The 12,577-nt window shown below is 43.0% G+C and overlaps 1 pseudogene; it reads left to right on the top strand.

Annotated features, from left to right (window-relative positions):
- LOC140486114 (NACHT, LRR and PYD domains-containing protein 3-like) overlaps positions 1 to 12,577 on the top strand; it is a 61,601-nt pseudogene that overhangs the window by 19,582 nt on the left and 29,442 nt on the right.

The raw sequence follows: 12,577 nt of genomic DNA, 5'->3' as shown, positions 1-12,577 counted from the left end.
CAGCTGGTGGTACTGGGGGAACCCAAAGAGCCATCACAACCAGAATGGAAACCTTTCTGGACCTGGACAGACCAGATCACCATAGAGGACGACATTTTATTATGGGGAGTAAGTGTAATAGTCCTGAGTCAAGGTCACTGCCAGATACTGGCTGAACTCCATTAGTGCTGTTCAGAAGTTTACAGAATAAAGATGTTGGCAAGAGGTTATTTAGTGGCCAGGATTGGGTACTGACATAGCTGGATTAGTGGGGCAGTGCCCAGAGTGCCAACAAGGACAAAAACTACTGCCAGCAGCTCGCTTCCCCCCCACCCCCCCCATCATGGCAATGGCTGGGTAAACTCTGGATGTAGTTACACGTCAACTGTGCTGGCCCTTTCATGGGCGTAACGTCCTTGCTCAAATTGTTTGGACATACATAGCGTTCATTTCGCAAACGCAAGGATAATGACTGAAAGGCTGCATCTTCACAATACATGAAGCATTGGTCACAGACAATGGGTCGTCATTTACCAGCAGGGGTTTCAAGTGGAATCATAGAAACCCGACAGATACATAGATTCCCTACAGTGTGGAAACAGGCCATTTGGCCCAAGTCCACACCAACCCTCCAAAGAGTAACCCACGCAGACCCATTCCCCTACCCGATGTTTACCCCTGACTAATGCACCTAACCTACATAGTCTCTATACACTGTGGGCAATTTACCATGCCCAATTCACTTAACCTGCACATCTTTGGATTGTGGGAGGAAACCAAAGCACCCGGAGGAAACCCACGCAGACACGAGGAGAATGTGCAAACTCCACACAGACAGTCACCCGAGGCTCGAATCAAACCCAAGTCCCTGGTGATGTGAGGCAGCAGTGCTAACCACTGAGCCACCATGCTGACATGCATTTCCTAAAGTCATAGAGCAATAGAGGTGTACAGTTCAGAACCAGACCTTTGAGTCCAACTCATCCATGCCAACCAGATATTCTAAATTAATCGAGTCTTATTTGCCAGCACTTGGCCCATTTCATTCGAAACCCTTCCTATCCATATACCCATCCAGATGCCTTTTAAATGTTGTAATTGTACCAGCCTCCACCACTTCCTCTGGCAGCACCCTCATATACGCACCACACTCTGTGTGAAAAAGTTGCCCCTTAGGTCTCTTTTATATCTTTCCCCTCTCACCCTCAACTATGCCCTGAAGTTCTGGACTCCCCGACCCCAGGGAAAAGACTTTGTCTATTTATCCTATCCATGCCCCTCATTATTTTGTAAACCTCTATGAGGTCACTTCTCAGCCTGCGATGCTCCAGTGAAAACAGCCCCAGCCTGTTCAGCCTCTCCCTATTGCTCAAGTCCTCCAACCCTGGCACCATCCTTGTAAATCTTTTCTGAACCCTTTCAAGTTTTATAACATCCCTCCTATCGGAGGGAGACCAGAATTACACACAACCCAAAAGTGACCTATTCAATGTCCTGTACAGCTGCAACATGCCCTCCCAACCCCTATACTCAATGTACTCACCAATAAAGGAAAGCATACCAAACGCTTTCTGCATTATCCTATCTACCTGAGACTCCACATTCAAGGAACAATGAACCTGCACTCCAAGGTCTGCTTGTTCAACAACACTCCCCAGGACCTTACCATTAAGTGTATAAGTCCTGCCCTGATTTACCTTTCAAATGAGATTCAGCATGTTCAGACAGCTTCATAGCATCCATCACCCAATGGTCAGGTGGAAAGAGCAGTCCAAACATTGAAGGCAAGCTCAAAGAAACAGCCTACCATAATTCGCTACCAAAATGCTACAGTTCCTGTTTGATTATAGGAGCACCCTTCACGAACTGCAGGGATCACTCCAGCGATGGGGAGAAGATTCCACATCAGATTAAACCTGATATTTCCAGATCTGATGGGGAGGGTGAAAAGGCAGCAGGAATGCCACTTGCCTCCTCTAAGTGAGAGAGACAGTTTACTTCAGGGGACAAAGTTTGGTGTCAAAACCACAGAAATGTTGGCTTAGTGGTTAGCACTGCTGCCTCACAGCACCAGGGACCCAGGTTCGATTCCAATCATGGGCGACTTTATGGAGTTTTCAGATTCTCCCAGTGTCTGTGTGGGTTTCCTTTGGGTGCTCTGGCTTCCTCCCACAATCCAAGGATGTGCAGGTTAGGTGAATTGATCATGCTAAATGGCCCAGAGTGTTCAGGGATGTGGAGGGTAGGTACATCACGGGTAAATGTAGAGGAATGGGTCTTGGTGGGTGACTCTTCGGAGGGTCGGTGTGGACGCATTGGGCCTGCTTCCACACTGCTGGGATTCAATTAAAAAAAACCCTGCGTAGGTACGAGGTGAGGTTTGGACCCATGACATTCAAAGTTCAGGCAGGCGAGGCAGTCCTGAGCTAACGTGTGCACCACGATAAAGTGCTATCTCGCAAATGGGACAGGAGCAAAGCATACCTGGCCCTCAGAACAGCCAGAAAGAACTGTCAGAAACCATGGATTATTCCCCCCCTCTCTCGTGTCAAGGAAACCTTAGAGTCTGAGATGGATGTAGTTTCGATAATGTTACCTCGAAAGAAGCGGAGGAAACTCTCCCGATATTGTCTGGGTGTAAGAGGTGGGCTACGGTCTGGTACATGCCACCACGGTGTGTGTCAGAGTTGGAGGAAAGGGAACTGAGATGAAAATATAAGGGAGTGTGAGGACTGCAGATGCTGGAGATCAGAGTCAAAAGTGTGGCACTGGAAAAACACAGCAGGTCAAGCAGCATCTGAGGAGCAGGAGCGTCGACATTTTGGGCATAAGCTGTTTATCAGGAAAAGTGAAAATATTCCAGGTAAGCAACAAGAGAAAGGGCAGGAGTTGGGTGAGGTGGGCGGAGGGATATGGTAATTGGAACGAGGGCCAAATGGATCTCGTTGAGTAAGAGATCCCTGATTGTGGCTGTTAACCTGGGCCAATCAGGGAGCCCTGGCTGACAAATATAAGCAGGAGAGACAGGATACCGGTCTCTGTGGAGTTATTTCAAGGAGTGACAGAGATTTAGAGGTAAAAAGCAAAGGAAATATCGACCAAGAAAGAATGAGAAGACAAGAGTCACATTGTGAGAAACAGACATGAAAGCAAGGGAATCAGAAGAGGCGAGGAGAAAATGGATGAACATGTGAAAAAGGAAAAAAAAATCAGGTGATTCAGAGAATCTCCTCATTTTCTTTTTCTTTTTCACATGTTCGGTCAGAGAATCTCCACACTACAGGGACTGGTTCTGAGCTAGATGCTCAGAGTCCAGATACAGTGCAAGTGTAGATAAGGAGTCACTCGGTGATGGGGTATCGACCTCCGAGCAGTTATTTCAATTGGTTAGAGAAACAATTCGTCTTGTTATAAGTATCCTGTCATATAGAGAGTGTGAAATATTAGACATTTCAAAGACTAGAATTTCCTGAAGTGGTTTTAGCTATTGAAGATTTGTTTGACAGAATTAGTCATCTTCGTTTTCCTCCTACCATGTTTGGCATTCTCCTTTGAATAAAAATGAAGCAAATTCATATTAGTTCGGAAGCATTTGAAGTATTCTGCCCTGTTCTGGACAGGGCGATTCAGGTGTGATATAAAGACTTTGAAGAAGGTGCAGAAAATAGTCACAAGACTAGCTTCATGGTGTACAATTCCATTGTTGAGGGAGAGTGGAGAAATTAGGCCTGATTTCTTTGGAAAAGGGAAGGTTGACAGGAGATCTAATTTGGCTATTCACAAACATGAGAGTGCACCCTGAGAAAACCGGGTGGAATTGTTCATACTCCTGAGAGGATTGAGAATACGATTGAAATCAGAGGTAAAAACAGCCAAGAAAGTGACATCAGAAAATATTTTTTAAAAATTCTCCCATCAAAGTGGAATGCACTTCCTGAGAGTACGGGGTAAACAGATTCAGTTGGCACATTCAAAAGGGAATTAGATTCCTTACAGTGTGGAAAAAGTCCACAACAACCCTCCAAAGAGGGACCCACCCAGGCATTTACCCCTGACTAAAATATGGGAGGGAATCAGAGCACACCCACAGGGAGAGTGTGCAAACTCCACACAGACAGCTGCCCAGGTGAGAACTGGACCCAGGTCCCTCACACTGTGGGACAGCAGTGCTAACCACTGAGCCAACATGGCAATTATACAGTGGTTTGTAAAGAAGACAGTCCAGCCAAGGGAATGTGACTAATTTAATTGTGCATCTACAGAGACAGTATGGATCCTATGGGCTGAAAGTGTGATTCTGAGAGACTTGTAATGGCATCACACATAAGGGGACATTCACGTTGGTTGTAAATGGATCTTTTTGCTTATTACTAATTAAAAGCTCATCCTTCGAAAGAATGGGTAAATGAGAACAAAACTGAGCAAATCATCCATTTGGGCATCATTGTGGATGATAACCGCTGTTGAGGAATCAAATGACATTCAGATGCATTCTCAATATCTCACATAGACTTCTCTTGTCTGTGCTGTCTAGCAGCTTTTCAAAATGTTTAACTGCTTGTGTAACATAAGGGTCTTTTTAGATGTTTCTAACTGGTATACTTACTTATTTGATTTGTTTATGTCTGTGTGAACTTTAAGTCTCTTTGAGGGCATAGAAATGATGCCACCCATACTTTCCTTGCCAACTTTGTGCCAAGATTGACCATGGCATGCATTGCATGTCACACGATGTTATGAAGGATTTCTGTGGTTAATGCAAGTGAATCATTAAATAAAGGTCCTTTCACCAAGAGAAGTCGCAGGAAATTCCAAAGTTTTGTTTCTTCAAAGTTGTCGTCAGTGATAACACAGTTTACAATGATCAACACATTTTCTGAAATGAACCTTACCTTTAACTTGATGGAAGAAGAATGACTTTAACTCTGCAAGACAGTGTAAAGGTGTCATACTCATTCGTGCCCATGAGACTACTTCAACATTTTTTGTTCCATGAAAACTAAGTGAATTTGATGGGTTGGTTAAATGAAAATTATACCAATAAATTAAAGACTGTAACTTGTAGGATACATTGAAAATATTTATACACTTTATACTCACAGATCCTGTCTCCCAGTGCCTTGAAAACTTCAACGATTGCGACCTTTATAAGGTGACGACATTCTCCCGGGAGAGATTGGAACAGGCAATTGAAGAAGCAGTGATAGGTGTCAGCTTGGTGTTAACGTACGAGGGACATTTCAATGGCCAGGAACATCAGGCAAGTGAACAAAATCACTCTTAATCTGAATTGCCTCAACATCCGAAAACTTTCAAGAGATCCTGTTATTTTGGCAACAGATCCAATCAATGTGAGAAATGTCTGTCAATGTTTTGGATTTGCAGATCATAAATGATATCTCTGTTGGAATGATGAAAACATAGAAATAATTGGAAGACAGGATGTGGTAATTTGGACCATTGACTGCTCCCAGACATCATCATGCATTCCAGCTCTTGGTTCATAAACCTTAACATTATGATACCTCACATACAGATCAGTTTAAAACGATGCAGGTTTCTGCTTCTGCCAGTTTTTCAGGCACTGTCCTCCATATATATCAACTCCTCAGTCCCTCCCTAATTCCATAAGCACTTGTTCACCACACTGCTAAACAAAATATATCTGCTATCTCTACTTGGTGCTCTCATCTTACATACACCTTAAACATCTCTAATCACCCTCATCTGTACAACTGACACGATTCAAAAAACATCCAAGCCCAATTTATTGTCCAATCCTCAACAAATTGCTGAAAAATATCCTCATGAATTCCATGGATTTCTTCCTATAGTGCAGTCAATGAAGTCATCTACAGAGTCTCCAACCTCAGTCTAACTGGTGTACATATGGTTCAAATATAAACTCTCATCTTCTGATCCTCTGTGTCTCAGCTCCCGAAGAAATTATTCATTTTCTTCCTGTCCACTTACCTGCCCAATTCCCTTCACCAATCTGTGCACTAATATTTCTTTGTCCTGTGCCCCTCATGCCATTTCTATGGTTTTTTCCAGATTTAATCGTCATTCCGAGATACATTTGATCATTCATCTCAAGCTTAAATTTTGTCTGCTACATTGCAGAGCATATGTAAATTTCATTGATATAGAATAGGATTGACAACTAGCAAACACCTGGATATTTTCCATGTCAAGGTGAAGGCTTCTTAATCATGCCCCCTGAATGAAAGTCATGCATATAAGTTCAGGAACTGCATGGTACGCTCACCTCAATGCTGCATGACCCCAATAAAAATTGCCTTCCTCTTGCAAAACATTCATGAACTGTGTGAACCATTTGTCTTGCCATTGAGGCAATTTTGCATCCAACTTACGTAAATGAGGAAAGTAGAAAAGTCAGAAATTGTTTGTGAAAGATTCTCTGGCGCTGTTTGATGATGTCATTGCAGAAAGATGATAATTCTGCAGGTTCGTGGCTTTCAGGAGCAATGGGTAAACTTGGCAATGGAAAAAAAAATTAAGTAAATACAAAAAGGGAGAACAGCAAATAAAAACAGCCAAATTAGATGTTAGTGATAGATTGGATGCACCAAAAGGAAAGACAGAGAAATTAAGAGGGCGTTTTGCAAACTTCCTTTTTTTAAATTCAACAATTTCAGATCACATACTCGAATACACTTTTTTAATTGGTTGTATAATACATCTTTCATATTTTTTAAAATTTAGCTTTTGAGTTTATGCATTGCTCAAGTTGGCTTCAAGAAGGGCTTATGCCCGAAACGTCGATTCTCCTGTTCCTTGAATGCTGCATGACCTGCTGCGCTTTTCCAGCAACATATTTTCAGTTCTGCCATCATATCACCTCCAGACCCAGAGTTTCACTGTCTCTTATCTAATCCTTTGATCTGGCCCCATTGAACAATCTGTCATTTGATCTTCCCTCCCCTCTGAGCAGACCTTCTGTTTTGTTAATTATTCTTATCTTAGCTACCGCTTTCATTTGATCAAAATCTATTATGTTTCCCAACTATTCTCACTTCTTACAAAACATTACAGACCTGAAACCTTAACAGATTTTTGTTCTTTCTCCACATAACACATAGATTTGGCCAATCCTGATTGACATATTTAACATTATATTTTTGTTTTTGGCTTTACGCCATTGATAGCATTAAATAGTTTCGGTTGCACCAGCCCAGACACCCTCATTTGGATCCTGGGATATTTTAGTATTCTAAGTAGTCTGCATGTGGTGTCTCGCAGTGGAGGCCAGGACGTTAAATGTCTTCAAGGCAGAGATTGATAAATTCTTAATCTCGCAAGGAATTAAGGGATACGGGGAGAGTGCAGGTAAGTGGCGTTAAAATGCCCATCAGCCATGATTGAATGGCGGAGTGGACTTGATGGGCTGAATGGCCTTACTTCCACTCCTATGTCTTATGTTCTTGTAAATGAATTTGCCAATATCCATTCAGATTCTTGTTACCCTCATCAGCCACCATGGATACCTTCTGAAGAAAATTACACACAGTGAGGAAACACATAGTCACTCGACCTGATCAATAATACACATTTCAAACTATTATATATCAGTTTCTGACCAAAAATAACACCATGTATTTACTTTTTGGTTTGTGTTTACTCTGGTTTCTGGCTCTGCCTTCATAGCAATAAGAGGACGAGATCCAAGATGGCGGCGACCCAGCAAGTCTGAGTCTGTCGTGCTCTGCCCAAGACTCAGGCAAAGTGGGCTGCCCGCCTCCACCACACCTGCCAAATCATTTAAAATAACTTTTATTCAATACAGTTAGTTATTTTGAACCAACCTTGAGTAGTTTGATGCTCTGTTAAAATGACTAAGGGAAAGAATGCCCGCAGCTTGCAACACACAGGAACCCCTCCCCCACCCTCCCCAGCTGCAGCAGAGGTGTCTGCAGCTACCCCAGGGGACTTACCTACGGTGGTGAGCCTTGTTGCAGTGATTGCCAAACTTGAAGAGAAGATCAATGCCTTTATTGAAGAGTCCAGGAGCAGGTCAGAATTGTTGTCTGTCGCGCTGCAAAAGCACGACCGAGACATAGAAAAAATCGAACATCGAGTCGGAGGGGCAGAGCTAAAGGCCACGACCTGCAAGGCTACTGCAGAATTGGCCGTGGGTCGAACAGCGAGTCCGGCCCTTAGAAGATCACATCATCAACCTTGAGAATCGAGGTCGTCGAAAAAATATTCGTTTGCTCGGCCTTCCCGAACGGGAAGAGGAAGGCCAGCTTGCAGTATTTCTGGAGCAGTGGCTTCCTCGGATGTTGAAGTTGGAGGCTGGATCAGGCCAGGTAAGGGTAGAATGGGCCCACCGGGTTGCAATATGCAGGCCCGGGTCGGACCAGCGCCCCTGCCCGGTCCTGTTCTGGCTGCAGTGCTATAGAGAGAAGCAAACGCTCCTGGAAGCCTCCAGAAATCTCGGGAAAGATCCCCAAGCCATGACTTAAAAAGGATCCAAGATTATGCTGTTTCAGGATTTTCCAGAGCTTTGGACCATAAGAGGAGGGTGTTTGATGAAACGAAGAAGCATCAAAGGGATTTAAACATTCAATAATCCCTGCGCTACCCAGCAATGCCATGTTTAACCACGAAGGGTCCATCTATAACTTCGGATCGCCGGAGAAGGCCAAGGAATATTTGGACTCTCTCAAATAAATTGTAAGAGTTAATTCATGTAGTGAATGAAGTTGTTCTGCTCACTCCCCCACCCCCAACCCCCTGTTCCCCGGTTTACCCTTTTTTTTCTCTTATTACCTATATTGCTTAATATTATCTCCAGGGGGTAGGGAGGGAGCTTATTTGTTTTCCACTTTGTGATTTTCCTTTTTGTTTTATATATATAGGCCGGGTGGTCTAGTTGATTCAGGTGAGGGGGGGTGCCTGTCTTGTCTTACCTTATCTCTTTCTTTTAGAGCGGGGTTGTTTCCCGCTATTATTTTGTGTTACTATATTTAATTATTATCTGCTAAGACTGTAATTTTATTGTTTTATATGTTTATACGTGGTATTAACATTGCCAAATATATTGCTAGGTGTTGGTGTGGGTAGGAGTGGGTAGGGTACTCACTGTTAACTTTAGCTTTACAGCACACTTGAATTTTCTTTATTTTATTATGGGATGCCTGCGTCGAGGGTGGGGCACTGGTTGGGAGAGGATATGATGGGTTTTCGGAAAGGAAGTGATGCCCCCTGGAAACAAGGGGGCAAGTCTCCGTTTAAATATGTTTTATATTTTTTCAATTTAGAAATTGTGTTTTATTAAATTAGAGTGGATTAAAGAATCTCTATTTTTGTGAATTTTCGATGGTCTATGCTAGGAGTGTTTTGGATGGGGTTTCTCCTTCTGGGAGGTCTCGGACTTGCCTGGACGATTATGGTTAGTCATTCGATTAAATGGTGCACCTCAAATGTCAAAGGGAGTAATTCGCCAGTCAAAAGGAACAAAATGCTATCTAATCTCAAAAACGAAAGGAGTGATATCGCTCTCCCACAGGAGACACATTTACTAGATAAAGAACATTTGAAATTACAACAGGGTGGATTTGATCAGGCCTTCTTTTCTTCTTTCAGCTCAAAAAGTAGGGAAGTAATCATTCTTATTAAGAAGAATCTCCCTTTCAAAATCCCAAGTCAGATAAAAGATGAATCTGGACGATATATATTGGTTAAAGCCCTTATAAATGGAGAGGAATATGAGATTTTAAATCTGTATTGTCCCCTGAACCGACGGCTCTCTGGGCTCGTCATACAATTTTAGGGGAAGACTTTAATTGTATTATGGACCTGGAGATAGACAGGATACCCAAGAGTACTGCGGGTGTATCCCCCAGATCCAGACAATTGGTGGATTTGAATAAAGAATTAGGATTAGTAGGTGTGTGGAGGTGCCTTCACCCACAAGGCAGAGATTTCTCTTTTTACTCTAATCCACATAAATGTCACACTAGAATTGATATGTTTTTTGCCCCCTTGACCTTTTTGAATTCCATATCATCCTGAAAAATAGGTGTTATGATAATTTCTGATCATGATGCTGTGTATATGGAAATCAAGTCTAGGAACAATGAGGCATCCCCCTGACATTGGCTTATGGATTCCTTCTTAATGAAGGATAGTAAATTTGTAAAATACTTTTCTCAAGAATTTAAAACTTTTTTTGCAAATTAATTCAGGTACGGCTCGTAACCCATCAATGATGTGGGAGACCATTAAAGTTTATGTGCGAGGTCTGATCATTTCATACTTGGTGACCCAGAAAAATCGAAAGGGAGTACAACAGCGTCTACTTGAGGCTCGTTTAAAAGCAGCTGAAACAGCATACATTGACAGATTATTGCTAAATTACAAAGGATTACGGCCCTTAGGACAGCCCTGAATACCGCACTTACCCAAATGGCAAAGAGGGAAATATTATTTGCAAAGCAAAGATTATATGAATTTGGCGATGAACCTGGTAGATACTTAGCATTTCTCGCGAGGGAATAAAAAGGCCCCTCAAGCTATCACATCCGTTAGGGAAAGTACTGGTACTCTGACTCACGATCATAAAAGGATCAACACATTCTTCAGAAAGTTTTATTCTGATTTGTATAAATCACAGGATTGTGAAGATAGAGCCAGGAGGATGCAGTCCTTTTTCCGGACTTAACTCCAGAACAGGTGTCGATCCTGAATGCTCCCCTAACAACCCAGGAAATACTTGACGCAATCAGGCAACTTCAGAGCGGTAAGGCACCTGGCCCAGATTGACTTCAGGTTGAAGTTTGCAAAGAGTTTCCAGGAGTATTAGCTGGTTCACGCATGGACATGTACAACTACTCATACGGTCAGGGCTGCCCTCCCGCCTTCGCTGAAAGAGGCAAATATCTCCGTTATTCTCAAAAAAGGAAAGGACCCAGAAGATTGCACATCATATAGACTGACATCCTTGCTAAAAGTAGATTTTAAAATTCTTTCTAAAACATTAGCATTGAGGCTGGAGAGGGTATTGCCACACATCATAAAGGAGGCTCAGACGGGGTTTATCAAGGGCTGTATATCATCTAATAATATTAGAAGGGTTTTGAATGTGATTCAAGTCTGTCATCAGGAAAAAGTACTGGGAATAGTAGTCTCGGATGTGGAGTAGGCATTCAACAGGGTAGAATGGTCATACCTGTTCTATACATTGGAAAGGTTTGGCGTTGGGAAGGTATTTGCTAAATGGGTCTCAACATTGTACAATGATCCCAAAGCAGTTGTGATCACTAATGGTTTAGACTCAGATAGCTTCAGTGTGGGTAGTGGCTGCTGTCAGGGATGTCCTCTCTCACTGTTGCTATTCACGCTAATAATTGAGCCACTAGCGGAAGCTATACGGGTTGACTCTAATATAACGGCCCCGAGGATTGGTACAAGTAAACATAAAATTATCCTTTATGCAGATGATGTTCTCTTTTTCTTAGTAATCCTCTGATCCAAAATATTAATATATTTAGTGCATTCTCAGGTTACAAAATTAATTTCTCAAAATCAGAGGCCATGCCGTAGGGTGGCCTCGCTAGTATGTCCCACTTATTGGACGGATCTCACTTTCCCTTTCTGTGGTCTCTGGAGGGTTTTTTATGTTTAGGTATTTTTATCACCCCAGTATTTGGTCAGCTGTACAAGGTCAATTTTGGGCATCTACTGGAAAGGATAAGGCAGGACCTTCAACGCTGCGGGGAATCTTCCAATTTCCTGGCTAGGAAGAATAGCTCTAATTAAAATGAATGTCTTGCCCCGTCTCTTATACCATATGAGAATGCTCCCAGTGATGCTGCCGAGGCCAGCACTGTGCAAATTATGTGGTTGGCTTGGTTCTTTCATCTGGAATCATAGATTTTCCCTCATTAAGTTAAGGAAGCTACAGCTTCCACAGGCAAGGGGAGGGCTGGATTTTCCATACTTTAGGAAGTGTCAGCTGAGTTCCCTATTAAGCTACATAGCAATTGGTTCTCGCCTGACCCGCAATCAATCTGGCTGGACATCTGGGCTCCTCAAGTAAAGTGTCCTCTTATTAACATCTTATTTTTAGATAAGATGAAAATCATTATGGACCACTGTAGAAAACCCCATAGTATTAAACACAATTAAAGCCTGGAATATAATGCGGCAAAACGAGGGTAATTCACATAAAACATCCCCCTGTACTCCCATTGTAGGGGTATGGGGTATGGTGTTTTCAACCAGGGCTCACAAATGCCACATTCAAATCCTGGAGGTCCAGGGATATTTCCTGCTGCCTCACAGCGCCTGAGACCCGGGTTCAATTCCCGCCTCAGGCGACTGACTGTGTGGAGTTTGCACGTTCTCCCCGTGTCTGCGTGGGTTTCCTCCGGGTGCTCCGGTTTCCTCCCACAGTCACAAAGATGTGCAGGTCAGGTGAATTGGCCATGCTAAATTGCCCATAGTGTTAGGTAAGGGGTAAATGTAGATGTAGGGGTATGGGTGGGTTACGCTTCGGCGGGGCGGTGTGGACTTGTTGGGCCGAAGGGCCTGTTTCCACACTGTAAGTAATCTAATCTAATCTATTTAGGGG

Source organism: Chiloscyllium punctatum, chromosome 15, assembly GCF_047496795.1.
Source record: "Chiloscyllium punctatum isolate Juve2018m chromosome 15, sChiPun1.3, whole genome shotgun sequence".
Classification (NCBI taxonomy): domain Eukaryota; kingdom Metazoa; phylum Chordata; class Chondrichthyes; order Orectolobiformes; family Hemiscylliidae; genus Chiloscyllium; species Chiloscyllium punctatum.
The sequence above is the reverse complement of the archived record's forward strand: the minus strand, read 5'-3'. Positions and strand labels throughout refer to the sequence as shown.